Below are 19,168 nucleotides of genomic sequence, written 5' to 3'. Positions count from 1 at the left end.
CTGTTATGGGGCAGCTCTGGAGAGTTGTCACCGTGAACTGGGCAGGCACCTCACAATGTGCACGTTGCACTGATAAATCAGAGCAAATACTGGTTTGGGAGTTAGCTGCTCACCAGCAGGGTGACCTTAGAGAAGCCATTTAAGCTGCCTGACCCTCAGTCTCCTCATCTCTAAAATGGGGATGTTGATAATACCTGTAATGCATACTTTGCAGTTTTCATTGCAAAATGAAAATATGGAGCTCTTTGTTCCAAAATGATTAAGAATATCACGATGGTGACAGCAGAATATAAAATCAAATGTGGGGTCCTTTGTGGCTGCCCGCGTCACACACCCAGGGAGCTTATCCTGCACAAGATTGTAATAATGACCTAAAATAAAATCTTGTAAGAAGGTATCACATACTTTCATTTATGCATTTTTGTTGTTTTAATCTTAAAGTGTTCTTTTAAAAGAACTTGGCTTAACGCTTCTGTGAAGGCTGCCTGAGAGAGCTGATCTTCAGGTGATGTGCCCGGGGGCTAGCTGGCCCTGGGTCAGTAGCTTGCAACCATGGGGGCTGAGCTTGTGGTTTCCAACCTCAGCCCTGCATGCAGCCATCAGGGAGGAAGATGGGTGCTTCTCCCGCCTCCTCCTTTGTTCTGGCCTTGGCCTCACTTGGAGGGAAGGCTCCCTGAGGGGCTACTGCAGGGAGCTCAGGGGTGGGGCTGGGAAAGGCAGACCGGAGAGGTCTCCCCCCCCCCGCCCCCGCCACCCAGAACTACCACTGGGGAGCCTTGGCGAAGGACCGGCACCTGGGAGGCTCTGAGGGACCATCAGGGAAGGAATTCATTCTCCTGTGTATTGATAGAAGGGACGGAGGCCTCTTCATTTTTACCATCTTTTAGAATCCGCTACATGTCCTCTCTCTAGAGACAATCCCAAACTCACTTTCAAGCAGTCTTGCTTTGCACTCACCTGGTCCACCGCTGGGCTAAGCCACTGTCCTGTTCAGCCTTCTGCCTTTGCGCAGTCTGGCTCCCTGGGGACTGCCAGTCACTTTCTTGATCAGAAGTGGCTCCTTGCTTCTAGGTCTTCTCTCTCCTTGCGGCTCCTTCCTGAGCCCCTGATTGGGGGTCTTTACGCCAGGTTGCCCTGAGGCCTCTCCGTTGCCACACCACACCCCAGTCAGGACCGCGGCTTCAGCCGTCGCCCCCTCCCCCAGGGTTCCCCCTTTTTGGTAAAGCTTATCCCTAACTTCCTTCTGGGACATCCGTGTGACCCAGTGATGGCTTATCAGCTAATAAATTGGCGAGGAGGAAGGAAAAGAGGAAGAAGGGGGGGCGGCAGGAGAAAAGAAACACCGTCTGTCCAGAGGAAGTTCAAGATAAGCACATTCCTCACCTCTGAAATAATGGGAGAAAAGTGTCCAATATTTCAGGGCAGTTTCCGTCTTACGAATGGCTTGCATTCCAGATCTCAAGGCAGCCCCTCGGAAATCAGAACTGATTTTCCTAAGAAACACTATGGTGCATGGCGATTCTCAGCACAGCCTCCAGGAGCCCTTTGGCCTGGGGACCTGCAGTACCTCACCAATAAGCCAGGTTAGCAAAAACAACTCGGCATCTTTTCCAAGCTCTGTGATGCATTAGTGAAATCTCAGGTATGTTTTGGAGGTGACAGCTGACAGAGGGGGTATAGTCCTCTGGGGTCCAGCACTTTGCATAATTAAAGACACTTCTATCTTCTGTAAGGCTCCTCCCCAGATAGGAATGTCCTCATAAAGGAGGCACTTTTGGAGGGGGGGTAAACATGCTATCTGGCAAAATCTGCCCAATGGAGGTGAAGGTTGGACTCCAAACCGAGACTCCCTTGTTCCCGGTTGCTCACAAGAAGAGTTTGTAGAGCGTTTGTGTGTGTGTGTGTGTGTGTGTGTGTGCGTGTGTGCGTGCGTGTGTGTGTGCGTGTGTTTCTCAGAAAGCCCATTTTGTATGCATTCTCTGCAGATGCAGACCTCCAGGACTTGACTGTTTTTATAATGATGATGAATAAAAGCAAAGTCTTTGAAGAAAAAAAAAAGTTCATTTTGATTTTTCAAGACAAGTCAGCAGCAGCCCCAGAGACTGTCCAATCCTTTTTCGCCCTGTGCTTCGTGCTCAGAGCTTCACATTCATGCGCTGTTTGCTGTAACTGAAAAACGCCTTGGCCTCTGGAAACCTAAGTGGATGCAAATGGATTTGGAACTGTCAGCTTGGAGCAGTCTCCAGTGGCCCGCAGCCCCGGCACAATTTTGATGGCCCTGACAGAGCCCCCCTCGTACCTCTTCGGAAAGCTGGCTGCCTGGGCGTGCTTCCTGCCATCTGTAGCTATCTGGGACCTCGCTTCTGTTGGTGAGGCTGCAGGAGATGAAAGCAGGAACCACGTTAATTATTGCAAAGTGCTTTTTACTTTTAAAGTGCCTCGCTAGCGTTAATTAGTTATTCCTACTTACAGCACTGTGGTGAGGTAGGTCAGAATTATTACCCCTTTTTTTACCTTGGAGGAAATGAAGACACAGAAATTTAATGACTCCCCAGGGGACCTGGGGGAAGTTGGTCTCCTAGACAGAGTTAGGTTTTCAACTGGTGTGTCTGGCTTCCTCTGGGGGTCTTGCAGATCTGCATCCCTGCTGCCACGCTAATATCCCCGGCACGTCTTAGGCAGGGATGACTTCTGTCTGCCGTTGTCAAAAGGAATTGGATTTGCCAGAGGCTCAGGTGGCTGGAAACAGAGAGGAGAAGTCGCTGCCCCTTTTCCCATCCATACCAGGCAAGGAAGCTTGTTGGTCTTGGTCCTTCGCTCCTCTACAGGAGGCGAGGTTTGGGAGGAGAGTCCCCGCTGGTTAGATCCCCAGTGAGGGTGATGGAGCAGGGGAGGGAGGGAGAGTGTGGGGCTGGGGGCTGTTTCTAAGCCCTCCTGTCCCTGGCACACATTTTCTAGGTGGTTTCTCATCTGTGTGGATCTGGAGGCAGAGGTGCTGATGCAACTGCCTCCACGTTTGGGGGCAGAAAGCGATTAAATGTTGGGAAGGGATGAGGCAGGTGACAGGGGGAGACACGGGCCTTGGAACCAGACAGCAGCTGCTTCACACGCTTTCTGGCCATTCCTCTCACCAGAACAATGGCTCTTAGTGGCTGTGGCTCATCTGTAAGACAGAGGTGATAAACGAGTTCACGGGTTTGAAGCTTCCGGCACAGACTGTTAACGGTTGTCACCAAATCGCTGTTTCATTCTCGTTTTTTCCTTCCCCACTTGCAGGCTGAGTTGGAATTTGGTCTTCTCACCTCAGACCCTTCACTTTCCAACTGAAGTCTCCAGATCTCCTTTAGCAGATCTCCTTCTTGCCTGCAAATTTATCAGATCACCTTGGGTCATCAGATAACCTTGAGAAACTCCATCCCAGTGGAGTGATCTCCTTCATTTCTACACAGAATTTGGGGTTGGCATGGTCCAGGCAGGACTGACAGCTTGACGAACAGCAATCACAGGGCTGAGGACAGCAGGTAGGGGTGGAAGACACGGGTCCATGGGGGAGGGGAGGGGAGGGGCGGCTCTGGAAGCAGCTCAGCCCGCCCACTCCCAGCATCAACCCCTGACGGAGCTCACAGTGTGTGATGCCTGGTACTCGAGGGTGGCTCCGTCTTCTCTCACCTTCATGCTCGTGTGTCCCCCAGAAGCACCTGTGCTTTTGGGCAGCGTCACCCTCTCTGGGCTGCTGTGCCTTCTTCCCGGGAGAGGCGTGATGTTCTGTCCCACGTGAGCCAGACTTTCCTCCATGGAGGGAGGTGAGATGTTTGTGTGCCCACCTGGAGCATCTTTCCTCTGACCCATCCGGTCCCAAGAGCCCTCACGTGGCAACCTGACTTCCCCTTGGGGCACGCTGGCCACTCGTGTGCTGGGACCCTCTCCTGTGCTAGCAGAGGAGCCTCTAGTCCTTTTCTGGCAGGCTCTTGTGCTGGGCTGCCTGCTTGTCCACTGCTAGTTGGGTGACCTTGGTAAGTTCCTTCATGGCTTGGGGTCTTGCTTCCCCATCCGTAAAATGAGAGAAGAATATATTGACCTTATGTATGAGGATCAGATGAGTTAAGAGAGTCAAAGCCCTTCGAACAGAGCTGTCGGCTTTCTTACACCTCTGGTGTGCATAGGAGGGAGAGGACACCCCACCTTGATTATAATGGAGCACGAAGACATGCGGCTCATTTCCTTTGAACACGGGAGCAGTGGGGAAGACCTTACTGTAGTCTCCCTCGTTTCTTGAAAACTTTTTGTGCATCAGTGGACAGGAAATAGGTACCTCTAATAAAGGAGGAGGCTCCTTGTTGCCTACTGACTAAATTCCACATTCCTTAGCGTGGCCTTCAGGGCCTGATGCGGGATCTGGCCCGACTGACTCGTCATGACAGCCCCGGCCCTGCACGGGCAGGGGTCATGTCCTGTGTGCCCCGGAGTCTGGCCCCACGGGAGCCTTCCTCCCCGCCCCTCCCCATGGCCCCCTGGCTCTGGGTTAGCCCCATTGCTTCTGTACACCTTGAACTTTCACACTTCCGTTCCTATCTGTGCTGTTCTCTCCCCATCTCTCCTCCTAACTGAGACCCATTTCCTAGGTCACCTCTCTGTGAACCCTTTCGTGACTCCCTCCCCCCCCCCCGCCCCCGATTGAAAACCTAACACGAGAAAGATGTTGAAGCCTCGGCCTGGATTTGTGAACTGCCCACGGGCTCTGTGGCCCTAACGGATCAGTGTGGCGTTACCCACTGGGCGCTGTCTTGGGGCTGCGCCCTTGGCGCTTCTGCTGCCGTTGCCTGGAAGGCTCAGCTGCCCAATCACTACTAAACTCTTGAGTTAGCTCAGGTGCTAGTGCCTCCAGGAAGCCTTCCTTCCCTGCCCCTCTCTCCGATCACTCAGGATAAGCCAGGGCTCCCTTCCTGTGCCCCCTCGGTCCTTCCCAGCATTTCCTGTGGGCAGTTGTGGGTTCCTAGCCCACCCCAGAGGATGTGGGCTTTGCTGGCTTCAGGCTCGCATCCCCAGGCCTCACCTGGGCTCTGCCCAAGAGCACGTGCACCACAGATCCTGCGGAAGGAATGCAGAGTTGCAGAAATGAGGCATGTTTTCCTACCTTGCAGGCTGCAAATTCCAGCTTTTCCAGAGCAGGTCTGGTAAATTCTCCTGGTGCGAGGCCATTGGGGAGGGTTTTGGGGGAGACCAATAACTAATAACCTTCTTACCTCTGGGAAAAATGTGTGGTTTCACTCCAGGTTTTACAGTGGGTCTCGCCCTATTGGTCTTGAGGGCAGTTCAAGTCTGTACGCCGACACCCGGGAGTTGGATGCTAGAACATTCCTTGGAGATTACTTTGCCCACCTCTGCAATTCTACCGCCCCTGGTAGCAGAGAGGTTGAGAGACTTGCTCAAGGACCCTAGAACTAAGGGACAGAGCTTGGGACAGGGACTGGCGGCCCTTGTTTTCTGGACTAGAGCACATTTCTCAGCCCTTGAGGGGGTTCACCGAGGGGAGGGAGGGCTTTTGGCCAGTTCTGAAGTGCAAGGGGCTATCTGGTGGGGCTGAAAGCAGAGCAGCAGCCCTACTTCAGAAGCCTCAGGCTGCTCGGGGCACTGGAGCTGCTGCTGGGACAGGAAGTAATACTTTCAGAGTTTTAGCCCCAAAACCTCAGAAACTTTTTGATGATGCATTAAATGTCAAGTATATTGTCGAGAGGAGGAAAAAAAAAAAACCCCAACAACGAGGTATCAACCTTGTTCCTGAGATGACAGGAGATACTCAGTAATCTTACAGGAAGTCATACTGTCAAAATATAGAGAGGGTAGTGTCTGGGGGACCACACCTTATAATAAATCGTACTTAGTACCAAAGAGCTTTCGCGGGCACCTTCCGAGGCGGAGCCAGCGGAGGGGGGCTGGGGAGAAGGTGGTGGGACTGCTGTGTGTGGATCTTTGCTGTGAGGGGCAGAGCACAGAATTTAACGGCAAGACTGCTTTGTCTGGGAGGGACTGCCCAGGCTTCAGGCAACTAGCATGAAGATGTAGGTAAAATGGAGGTTTAAAGAAAAGCACAACTGAAGGAAAAGGATTTTTCCATCTTCTTTTTTGCCTCTCTGATTTGTCTCCTTGGGCGATCAGCTCCAGATAATTATGACCTTTGGGGACTGGAGGGGAGTCTTGGAGATCATCTTGTCCAACAAATGAGGGCTCGAAGCCTGCAGATGGACTTGGCCCAGGTCCTCGGTCAGGTAATGGCCCAGCAAGCCCAGCCCCCAGGCAGCCTGCCTCCCCTCACCGGCGCCCGCCCCCGCCCCCACCCCTGCCCCTCCTCTTCCTGTGGCCACACCCGTAGGTCCTCCCATCTCCTTTTCAAGTGAACTGGCTCCCCCAGGGCAAGAGTCCTGTTCTCCAGGGTAAGTATTGGGCCCAGCAGGACACGGGTTTGATGAGCGAATAAACGAAAGCCCGGCAGGACCTGGGCCAGGTTCCTCCATGCAGTCGTGTGTGCAGACTGTAGAGTTGTTTGAAACACGAAGGGACTTCGGTTGCAAAGGGTGCGGCTGGCTGGGTGCGTTTGGAAGCTAGGCAGTGTTGCTACGCTGCTCGTCAACGTCTCTCTCTCACCCCAAACGTTTCTCTCCCCTATTTATATCTCCAGCCCTGACCCTCCACTGAGCCCATCTGTCCAAGGCCTGGCTTGACATCCCCACTAAAATATTCATGAGGCATCTCGAGCTCCGCGTGGCCTTTTTCTCTCACCTCTGTTTACCCTGAATCTAAGGAGTCGCTCTTGGTTCTTCTGTTTCCTACCCCTCCGACCCCAAGCAAGTCCTATTGGCTTCACGTATCCCACATCAGACCACACGTCACCCCTCCACGTCTCCCTCCCTCGGTCAAGCTGTCACCATCTCCCCCTCTGCCCTCTGGCCATTCCAACCTTCCTTCTGTTCCAAGGCTTGTGTGCACCTCAGGGACTTTGCACCTGCTGTTCCCTCTTTCTTTGCACAGCTGACTCCTTCGCACTTGGACTGGTCTTGGCTCAGACCTTACCCCTTACAGAGGTTCCCCCCCACCCTCCTTGTCACCCTTACTTATCACCCCTTTTTGCTTTTGTTTTGTTTTGGGGACACTTACCCCCAGTGAATACTCTCTTTTATTTATATGTTTGCTGGTTTATCGTCCAGCTCCCCACCCTGAAGAGTAGCCTCCAGGAGGGCAGGGGCTTGTGTATCTCCCCACATAGACCCGCGGCTGCCACATAGTAGAAGCTCAATGAATACTTGTTCCATGAACAGAGCACTGGCATCTCATGAGCCTTTGCTGCCTTCCTCTCTGCCATTCACCTGGAAGTGCCACACAGTGCTGGAAAAGCCACAGAGCAGTTCAAGGACACTGACAAAACCTTTGAAAAGAAAAGCGTCTCATTTCTTACAGTTGTGGCAGGGCCAGGGGCAGCACTTCCTGCTTTGAACCCCTCAGGGGTGGCACGCGCCTCACCTCCCCGAGACCACCATGCCCCCATTCTCATTCGCTAATGAGAAGGCCCTGAGCTCCGCTGGGGCCGGAAGGACAGTTGTGGGCAAGACTTGTGCCTCTGCTCTCGCTAACTGTACTGCAGGCTGTTCCATGGGGGAGGGTAATTCACCGTCACCAAGCACTTAGAAACGCTTGCAGCTCACTTCATCCTCCGTGATGCTTGGCACGCAGGAGCTGTGGTGGCCCCAGGCATGCGGCTTTCTTGCTCAACCTCAAGCATCCCCAGACATCTCCCTCCATGGAGCCCTGGGCCGGGGCCACGTGTGACAGGGCTGTGCATCCTCAAGGGAACCAGCAAATGTGCACATCTCGGCTGCCCCCATGGAGCGGGCGTCCCTTCTGGGTAGAGCCGCTGGTCATACAGGCTGCCATTAGGGCAGGTTCCCATCTCACACCACCCGGGAGCTCCTGGGTACCACAGACTGTGTGCTCTCTACTCCTTTATGTTTAAATCCTTGCAAACAATCGTATGAAGTAAGCGTTTTGAGCGCTCTTTTTAGAGGGGGGAAACTGAAGCTCAGAGCAGTGACGTGATCTGTGCTGGGACCCACATCTGGGAAGTGGCAGTCGGGGAGTGGACAGAACCGGGAGTCTAACTCCTCAGCCCACATCTTCAGAGTCCCAACAGCCTGGCATCACATCCCTGAGCCTCCCTAGACCTGGATCCGGGGTGACCAAACCACTGAGGGGGTTTCTAGGACACGGGATTGTCACTGCCCAAGCCGGGAGAATCCAGCAGCCCGGGACGGTTGTCACCCTACCTGTGTAGGCAGGGACGATGGAGCCAGGACAGTTGGGTGCAGGCCTGGCCTAGGTTTCTGAGAAAAGGAAAATATATCCTCTTCCCCCCTGCCCCCTCTGGCCCTTAGCTCATCCGCTTTTTTTCTTTTTGCGGTACGTGGGCCTCTCACTGTCATGGCCTTTCCCGTTGCGGAGCACAGGCTCCGGACGCGTAGGCTCAGCGGCCATGGCTCACGGACCCAGCCGCTCCACGGCATGTGGGACCCTCCCGGACCGGGGCACGAACCCGTGTCCCCTGCACTGGCAGGCGGACTCTCAACCGCTGCGCCACCAGGGAAGCCCCTCATCAGCTTTTAAGATGTTTTTCTTTTTTCATCTGTTTCTAAATGACGTTGCACGTTAAGTGCCAGTGTCGAAGTTTGGTGGAACCTGATCTCGATGCCAAGCTTGCTGGGGGCTGGGATATTACATTTTGGTGACAGGATCTCAAGGCTGACCGTGCATTTGCTCTCTCATGTTTTCCAGTCATGCCTTTGTTGTCTCTTCTTCATGTGATAATTTAGCAAGTCTTGGTCAACTTTGCAATGATTCTGACAGGTCAGGCGGGTCATGAGGTCAGAGGTTAACAGCAGCAAACCTTCAGTGGCCCTGAGACAGCCTGGAACTGGAGCACACCGTGCCCTGCTGGGGGCCTTATCTGAGGGTGGGCCTGGTGGAGCTGGCAGGGTCCCCTGAGGAGTTAGGACAGAATCCTGGGCTCCCTGAGTTCCACCCTGGCTCCTTAGGCATTCTCCAGTGACCACCCACGACTGCCAGGCCGTTTCCCCCCAGCGCTTGGACCACCCGTTCTCCTTGGCTGTGTCACCCTAGCATCTTTTGTCTCTTTGTTTCTCCATCTCTTCTGGCCTTCTGGCCTCTGGCAGCCTTTGCGATCTTAGGTGGTTTCTGCTGAGGCTAATTGCACTGACCTTTCTGCTGGCCAATGGGAATTAACTTCAGTTAATCAGTTAAGGGGATTATTTAGCTAAAACGTAAACACAGATGAAGATATTCTAGTTAATTAATGAGAAAGAGGTTAAAAGTTTAAAGGAATCTTCCTTTTCTTTTTTTGGCCGTACACGGGCCTCTTACTGCTGTGGCCTCTCCCGTTGCGGAGCACAGGCTCCGGACGCGCAGGCTCAGCGGCCATGGCTCACGGGCCCAGCCGCTCCGCGGCACGTGGGATCTTCCCGGACTGGGGCACGAACCCGTGTCCCCTGCATCGGCAGGCGGACTCTCAACCACTGCGCCACCAGGGAAGCCCTAAAGGAATCTTCTTGACTTTCAAATTTTTTTTAAGTGACTGGAATCGGTGTCCCTTCTTAGGCAGTGACACTGAACAGTCAAGGGTGGTGGGGTGCGAGGCATCTGGGCTGTCACCATGCTCCCCAGGGACCTGTTGCATCTATCCTGACTTAGTCACCACTGTAGTCACCTGCACAAGGAGCCAGGCAGGGACCCGTATGCAGCTCCCTAGCTTACTAGCCATCTCTTTGCATTTCAGTTTTAAAGCCAGCTCATTGATTCGTTACTTGGTAGACGTTTCTACAAGCCTGAATTGTTAACAGCTCAAACTGGGCTTCTCCTTGACTGAATTCAACATTTTCCTTCCAAGCCGGCTCTCACTCCTGTGTGTGCTACTTCAGATACGTGACCTGGCTTTCCACCCTCCCCCCAACCCCCAACGTGTCCAATCCAGAGACCTCAGTGTCACCTGCTCCCTGCCTTCTCCCCGCTTCCTCCTTCCCATCCCCGTGGGCCAGGCCGTCATGCCTCGGTGTCCTTCCTGGGTCATTCTAGATGACTGTAATGTCTTTCGTCTCTGCAGGTGGGCCTCCCAGTGTTGTCCGAGTTACCCTAAGACAGGTAGAATTACGCTGTGCTTCCCCGCACCCCCTGCCCCCGAATTGGCCATGTTCTAGGTCTTCCAGGTTTGGCCCAGCTGACTTCCAGCCTCACTCGCTTCTCCCCACCCTGTGCTTTGGCCACGTCACAAGCTCTCCTGACTCCTAGTTTTTGCTTATGCTTTTCCTTCAACCTGGCTTCTTTAGTCATGGAACTCCTACCCAGCCTCAGAAGCCACCTCCTCTGTGAAGCCTTCTTTGCTTTTTCCTGAAATGAATGAATTGCTCTGGGGCCTCTGGGAATGCATTGCCAGCGTCTTCTCTGCACCTCTTTAGTTGCCCCTGCCATGTATTACTGTTGGTCTCTCCACTTCATTGGATTACAAGCTCCCGGAGGGTAGGGGCTGTGCTGACTCACCTGCGTGTCTGTGTATTAACTGTACATTGGCCTGGCCGCGTCCACCTAGGCTTGCAGCTGAGTAGCTTGAGCAGCTTAGCTGCAACGCGCTGGAGTCCTTGCTCTCCCCCTAAAGGGCATTGGGGGTTTCCCTAGAAACTGCCACTTCAAAGCCGTTCAAAAAAAAAAAAGAGCTAAATTAGGCAACATTGTTTACTTCTTAAAAAGATGCTTTGGTGCGCCTTCCTGCACCTGTGAGAAGCTTCCAGTTTGACCTTGACAGTTCCCTGTCCGGCAATAGAGCTGTGAAAATCAGGGCTGGGAGGGTGTGAAGGGCGCCCAGAGAGGCGGAGGGGACCGGGGCTACTCTCCCTGAGCCCCCAGCCTGGGAGAAAGGGGTGCAGGTCTCAGCTGGCTTGGCCACGCGGCACCCCTCTCCTCACCTGTCCGCCCAGAGGGGTGTTTGTAATCTTCCCCCTCTGGAGGCTGTGCCTTCTTCTCCTTCACAGAAACGCTAGGACTTGTGCTTCTGCCTTGATACTGACCACACTTTTGTTTTGCTCCTAAACTCTCAGCGAGGGGAGCCCTGGGCTGCGTCCTACGTGGGAGTCCTGCCCTGATCCTTGCTTCTGGGCGCCCACATTTCCACAAGGGCCCTTTGTGTTAGCTAGGCCCTCCCTCCTGCCAATGACCTTGAATAGCACTGTCCTCCGCACATTTCTGGCCGCGGGAGGAGCCGTGACCGCTGTGAGTCCAGGGCCTGGAAGCCATTTTTGACTCAGGCAGGAAAAATAAACAGATGGGCAAGGTGGCCGCCCTCGAAGTCTCACTGTCATTATTCACCCATCAGCGGTGGTCAGCGGATGGAGCATTTCGGACTCGGGTTTGCAGTTTGTCAAGTGATTTAACAATAGGGCTCTATTGAGCCACTGCCGTGGGCCCATGTCTCATAGGCCTGTTTTACGGAGGGAAAAACTTGAGTGACAACCAAGAAGTTGCACTTGAGCGAGAACCAAACACGCCCCGGGCTGCCATGCTGGTACTTTTTGTGCTGAATCACGGGGCCTTCTCGCGGACCCAGAGCAAAGGAGAACAGCCTCTTGTGCTCAGTGGATTTTTCCTGCTACCTTTTAGGACTTACAGCTCCTACTGACCCTCGTCCCCGCCCGGCCACTCCTGCCCGTCCTGCAAATGCGGGCCATTGTGCCAGGCGGGCCCCAGGGGGAGCGCCCAGGAGGACAGAACAGCAGCCGAGAGGGGCTTTCTGGGTGACGGCAAAACTGCTGTCCTTTTCTCAGCCGCGATTTAGCAGTCGGGAGGCGTGTGTCCCGAAGCAGGGGCTGCAGCGGGAGAGGGGCCCCGACAACCAGCCTTCATTCAGCGGCCCGGGGCCGCCGGCTCCCTCACGGGTGTCACATGGGGCCCCGATGAAAAGAGCAGGGGGTGCCCGCCAGGGAGGCCCGGCCAGGCCAGGGGCTTTCTTCCCCGGGCACTGTTCCCCGGGCCTCCCAAGTCCCACGAGTCAGCAAACTGGAGGAGCGTTTTCAAAGCGAGGCCTTCGCCCCCCCTTGGCACGTTCCTCAAAGCCGGCCTCACTCTCGCTGCGCCCGGGAGAGCCTGGAAAAGGCTCTTTGTGTTCACGCTGCTCAATGGGGACATCCTCGGTGGGATGTGAGCTGGAGGACGCTGGAGGCGGGGCCACTTGTGGGGGGGGACAGCAGGGTGCAGGGCCAGGCAGCCGGGGAGGAGGGGCCCGGGATGCAAGGCAGCTGGCAGCGTGGAGACCGGTCCTGGGAATAGTAGTGGTTAAGAATCCACACACACGGCCTAACAGATCCTTTAAGAGGTTGGAGGCAAAGAGCACTTATGCTTTTTCTTTTTCTTTTTTCAGTTTCACAGCAGCGTTTGGTATACAAACAACACCTCAGGTCTAGGGTGGGAGGTCCTTAGGAACAGACAGACAGAGAAGTTGCCTTGGAATTTAGGGACTTCAAGACTTGGCTTCTTTAAAAAAGAAAAAAATTCATTTCCAGACCTCAACTAACAATTTTTCACAGGAAGGTGGGTTTTTCATCCGTTCTGAAATAAAGGCCGTCTGAGGCTCGTGTGAACGTGATTAATACCAGAGTCCAGCGTAGAAATCACGGGTGACGGCCCAGAAAACGTTGTCAAGCACAAATACCACTTCTGCTTATAGCAACACAGAATTCTGGGCCTGTGAAGCAATCCCGGAGGTCCGTTCCACCCTTTGTCTCTGGCAAACCTTTTTAATTGCAATCTTTTAATAGTGAGCATGATGGCTCTCTAATTCAATTATATTAATCTCTTAAGATGTCTTGACTTAGCCTATTTATTTACAAAAGTTGATCATAAAATAGCATTGAACCAGCTGAAGGTTTGTATGTTTTCTATAAAACATAAAAAGTAAATTTCATTTGGAGCTGATGACAGGTGAATTAACAAATATACCCTAAGTATGGCAAGAATGTTGAAGAAGAGAATGAATGACTTTTCTCTTGAACAATTCTTAGTAAGCCAAAAAAGAAAAAAAACCATCAACAAACCAAACGAAATAAAACAATAACAAAAGACCTCTCCAGCACTGTAGTTAGTCCAGTTTGTGCAAAGTTGGTACCCGGTTTTATGACCTAACTTTTCCCCCATTGTTTCCATGGATTTGGACATTATCTTTCAAACATGCCATTTCCAAGGAAGGTCTGAATTGGTTTGCTTTTGCCACGCATTTACAAAGCGGACTATCGAACTGGTTCACAAGCAAAACAGAGGCCCTGGAAAGACGATATGCCTTCCTTCCTGACGCAGATATTTCAGGATTGGGGAAGCAGGGTTTCCTGTGTTCTCACAAGGGGTTGAGATAAAGAAACCCAGGGCCGTCTCAGAAAGACTTGAGACTGGAACGAGCGGGAGGCGCTTGTTTTCGCGTGCCTTCTGTGGTGAGAGGCAGGCCCCGCCAGACTGCTTGCGGACAGGACGTGACGTGGGAGGGAGTTTGTAGCTGAGAGAATTCTCTCGAAGCCTGTGATGTCTGCTCCCTGGGAAGTTCAGCCTTTCTCTTCCTCCTCTACCACCAACCCCCATGGTGCCAACCTTGGATGATGAGCACAACGGTGTCTTACGTGTCTGTCTCGTTCACACCAGCAGAGCATCAGCCATCGTGGTGCTTTCTGGGAATGTTTATTTAGTCTACTTTATGTGCTCCCTTTGTTTCTATGTTTGACAAAAGGCAAAACAGAGAAGTAGGTAAAATTTGCCTTTCGTGTATTTCCCCATCCTCCATCCAATTTCCCGTTTTGTGTTTTCCCCGCCCCCTTCTTCCTGGCTGTCCTGCAGCCTAGGAGCCCCTACTGCCTAAATGAAAGCAATTTGAACATTTAATTCATCCAAAGATACTGGTGTCTGATAACTGAGGCCTCTTCCAGGTATTTCTTGCATTTAAAAGAAAAAAAAAATCAGCAACTACCAAATGTAAGATAATAAAAATAATAAAGATAATAATATAGCCACATGGTAGGAAAAATCCAGCAGCATAATAACAAAAAGTTTATGTTTATTGGGAGGCAGGAGTAGGTGGAAAGGAAATGGGAGGAATTATAAGATCATTAATTTTCTCATCTTTCTTAGTTGGGAGGTAATGGATACGACTTGATTTCTGAAGCTAATTGAGAAATAGAAATTTAAGCATCTTATTTAAAATGGAAAAGGTAACCACTGTATGAACTGAAATTCAGACTACACAGTAAAGAAAACATAGGAAATATAAATGAAGCGTTAAAAGCGAAAAGGATATTCAAGATGATAGTATTATGACAAACAAATGTATTACAATAATAAATGTAAATGAGGTCAACCTATTTATTAAAAGAAATAAACTAACAGAATGGGTAAAAAAAAGAAAAAAAAACCTAAACACAACTATGTACTGTCTTTAAAAATATATATATATGTACCTAAAACAAATTGACTCAGAATCAGAGATAGAGCTTAAACTCCCAGAAATATCTCTCTAATGGTGGAATTCCAGGCACTGTGGCATTTGGGAGGGGTAGATATTTTTGGACTAAGCTTTCCCAGCCTCTAAAATCAGACCATGTGGTTGCCAGCTCACGAAACCAGCCCTGTATGCATCAGTGTTTGTTCTAGATTGCTGGGCTTCCAAAGGGCAGGGGCTGCGCCTGCTTTGTTTAATTCCAGGCATTTCAGAGAAGGACCATGAGAGGACACACTTTTTGATGTTGAAGGGACACAGAAGTGGCTGGGGGTCACGAGTCCGTAGGGTAGCGCGTCTCTGGTCAAGTCTTTCAGGAAGTTATGGTAACTATTTTGGGCTTTGAGCGTGCTATTTGATATCTCCAAGCATTTGTATTTAACAGATCAGGGCTTGATTTATCAGGGCTCCCCTACACATCATGATTTCTGAGAAGCAGAGTTAGACAGACCTGGAGTTAGACTATCAACTCTTTCACCTACCCGCTGTAGGAACTTTGGAAAATTACTTAGACCTTCTGACCCTCATCTGTACAATATATTTGTTCATTCATTCAATAATTATTTGTTGAAAACCTACTCTATGGCAGTCTTTACCCTGGTTGTTGTGAATACAGAAGTCTCTGTTTTCATGGAACTTATAGTCTAATGGACTAGGGTAGAAAATAACAACAGTCAGCAAATAAATGCATAATATGTCAGGTGAAATAAGCAATTAAGGTGATGGAGCAGAGAGAGTGATGGGGATGTGAGTGTGCGTGTATGAGTGTGTACCTGCTGCGGTCAGGGAAAGTCTGCCTGGGGAGGAGCCTTTGACACCTGAAGGAACTCAGAGCTGGGGAAAGACTCTTCCCTGCAGAGGGGACACGTGAAGACTCTAGTGTAGAAAAGTGGCTGGAGTGGGATGAGCAGGGAGAGCAGAGGGGACAGAGACCTACCTGGGAGCCACATGGAATATTCTAGGCTGTGGGAAAGACGGCGGATCTATCAGGAGCCTGCTCAGAAACCTCTGCAGGGATTTGAACAGAGGAGTGATACAATCTGATTGATTTAAAAAGGATTAGTCTGGCTTCTGAGTTGAGACTAGACTGAATCGTCAGAAGTCAGAAGTGGCAGCAGGGAGCTGAGTTAGGAGAGATGATGGATTCTTAGAGCAGAATTCAGCAGTGAGATGGTAGGAAGTGGACGATTCTGGGTCTGTTTTAAAGGCAGAGTTAGCAAGATTTCTAGTGCGTTGGACGTGAAAGAAGGAAGTCAAGGATGACTCCAGGTTTTTTTGGTCTGAGCCACTGCAAGAGTGGAGCTACTGCATCCCGAGATGCGGAGAGGCAGATGGGGGACCAAGAGTTCTGTTGTAGCCATATGAAAAGCCTGCTCGATGTATAAGTGGAGATGTTACGTTGGAAGTTGGGAATAAGAGATGGGGACTCGGGGGGTGTAGTTGGGGAGGAGATATATAGAATTAGAAAATAAACCCTTGGGTTCAGAAGACATCACGTATGGGGTGAGGTAGCCAGAGAAGATATCTATGCCCTGGGTCACTCTGGCATTTAGGGGGTCGGATGGATGAGGGGAAACTAGCATAGGAGCAGCCGGTAGGGTGGGATGGCAAACAAGATCGGTGAGATTGGGAAGCCAAGTGAAGAGAGTTTGAAGGGGGCATCTTCAGCTTTGCCAGAGGCTGCTGGTGGTCGAACGAGATGAAGCCCGGAACTGGCAATATCATGAGGATTACATGAGGTAACGTTAGTACAGCGCCTAGCACACAGAGCAAATACTCAACAAGGGTGGCTGTAACCAAGTGGTTAGAGATGTCTTCCTTTGGGTGAAGGTGCCTGGGAGGCGTAGCTCACTTTGATGGAGGGAGGGGGAGAGAAGGAATACGTTGGGTGTGGGTGCGTAGAGGAGTTGCCCAGAAGGGAGAAGGAGCTCAGGAAGGTGGGGGAAGGTCTCTGAAGATAAGTTTTTTGTGTTAAAGGCTCCCCAAGACCCGCTGCTGGCATTACAGTCCACACTGAGGATGCGTCAGCCAAGTTGCAGTTATTTTCTCATCTTTGCACATCTGCCCAATGTCTGAATCTGTATCTGGAAGGTTTGGAGACTGTTGAGATTTGGCAGAGCCTTACGGGCTGTCCTGGGCTTGCACCGTGGGCCACCCCACCCTCACTCCATGTCCTGGTTGGGCTGTGGCATCATCACAGTCAGTAAGGACCCAGCCCTTGGGGACTTTCTTCTGGTTTGATCAAAGTATTCTTTCCTGAGCTAGGATACAGCCTCAGATCCTTCTCAGCACAGGTCTTCAGGACGTCCCTAATGACTGGTCACAGTGGCAAGCAAGATGCAGTGCGGTGTAGTGGTTGCGAACATCACTGTGTCTTATCCCCGCTCTGCCATTCACTGCCCGAGTGGCCTTGGGTGATTTCCCTAACCGTGTCTCGGATTCTGCATCTAAAACACAAGAATGACAGTAGGACTCACGTCACAGGGTTGCTGTCATAATATAAAGAGAGCACTTAGTGCCTGATGCAGAAAGTGTTCAATAAATATTAGCTGCTATTTTTATGCAGCATGAGGTCTCTTGCCAGATAGTCTAGTCAGTCTCCTAGGTAGTCTAACTGGGAGACTTTGAAGGCAGAGCCCCATGTTTATTGTTGAAGGCATCATTGAATTTAATCGCTAATGAGAGGAGGTAGCAGGGGAGATGTTGCTGTGGCAGGAGACTGAGCATCCAGCTACTCCTTTCTCTTTCTCTCTCGCCCCCTCTCTGCCTCTTCTGACTCTTTGTCGGTCAAGCTCTTCTTTTTTTTGCAGAGCAGTGCCGATCTTTAAATCTGAATTTCAGTCCTGGAAAGGCTTTGACAGTGGATGGGTTCGACTGTTTCACCTGCAGGTGTCTCAGGAGCTGGGGGGCCACTTGGCCTGGGTGTCTCCAGGATGATGGCCAAGGAGCCTGTGGTGGAGGCACTGCTTTCCCTCCCTCTCCTTGGGACCATGGAAACCCACTGGGTCCCGCCACCCCCAGTTTGGTGATTCAGAAACACTCACCATTCCACCTAACGGACCCCTCAGGGAGGGTACAGATCAGCCAACTTCATCCTGGCCACCAGTGGGCCCCTGATCTTGTAGTCAGCTGACCCTCAAGTCCACCAACACTGAAACATGAGGAAATCCACATTTGCTGTTTTAGGGAAAGTAAGTGGAGTCATCGGGCTGGTAGCATGGAGTGTTGGCTAAGTGCTCAGGAGCCGGAAGACCTAGGTTCAGATGTTGCCCCTGTCACTCTCCAGCTGGATCTTCTTGGAGAAATTACTTAATTCCTTTCTGACGCGTGCTTCAAAGGTGCAGCAGGACCAATAACAGTGTTTACCGTGCTAAGTGATGCAGGGTTAAAAGGAATAATGCTTGTGCAGTGAGCAATGCTGCAGTGGGTGCAGGGTCTTCCATCTTCGCCCATTTCCTCTTTCCATTTTCAATCCCTGTCCTGCACCTCCTCTTCCCTACCCCGGTTTGACAGGGGCAAGGCTTATGTTCCTTCAGTATTAAAAACAATCACCTGGAAAGCTTGTCGAAAATGCAGATTCTCGGGCCTCGAGCCCTAAGATCCTAATTCAGTTGGTCTCAGGCAGGGCCCAGGAATCTGCATTGTTGATGAAACGTTCTCTGGGATTCCTTTCTGTGCTATGAGGGTCATGCTTCCAGAAACTTTTCTCTAAGGAGTTTTTTTTTTTTTTTAAATACATTTAGTTATTTATTTATTGGCTGTGTTGGGTCTTTGTTGCTGGGCGCGGGCTTTCTCTAGTTGTGGTGAGTGGGGGCTACTCTTCATTGCAGTGCGCGGGCTTCTCATTGCGGTGGCTTCTCTTGTTGCGGAGCACGGGCTCTAGGCACGCGAGCTCAGTAGTTGTGGCTCGTGGGCTCTAGAGCGCAGGCTCAGTAGTTGTGGCGCACGGGCTTAGGTGCTCCGCGGCATGTGGGATCTTCCCGGACCAGGGATAGAACTCATGTCCCCTGCATTGGCAGGCGGATTCTTAACCACTGCGCCACCAGGAAAGTCCCTAAGGAGTTGTTAATAAGAATTTAAGGTACCTTCCCACATTTCCATTTTAATAAGGAGTAAAAAAAAAAAAAAATCCATTCAAACCTACTAAGACTTAAAACGGAGTTCCGTAAAAATCCTCTTGTGATTATACTCCAGTCCCATAGCAGCTCTCTCGATTTTCTGTCTTCCATGCTTCATTCTGAAGCATTTCTTCAGTTCTGCTCACTCAGTTATACGGTATTTTTGTTTTTATTTTATACTGGAGTATCATCGATTAACAATGTTGTGCTAGTTTCAGGTGTACAGCAAAGTGATTCCGTTATACATACACAAGTATCTACTCTTTTTCAAGTTATTTTCCCATTTAGATTATTACAGAATATTGAGCAGAGTTCCCTGTGCCATACATTGGTCCTTGTTGGTTATCTGTTTTAAATATAGCAGTGTGTACATGTCAGTCCCAAACTCCCAATCAGTACTTTGGGTGATGCTTCAGCCTGGCAACCTCCCGGGAGCCCCAGACCTGTCTACTGGCCCTTCCACCCGGAA

The sequence above is a fragment of the Phocoena phocoena genome, chromosome 18, assembly GCF_963924675.1.
Source record: "Phocoena phocoena chromosome 18, mPhoPho1.1, whole genome shotgun sequence".
NCBI classification, from domain to species: domain Eukaryota; kingdom Metazoa; phylum Chordata; class Mammalia; order Artiodactyla; family Phocoenidae; genus Phocoena; species Phocoena phocoena.
This window is presented reverse-complemented; position numbering follows the sequence as displayed.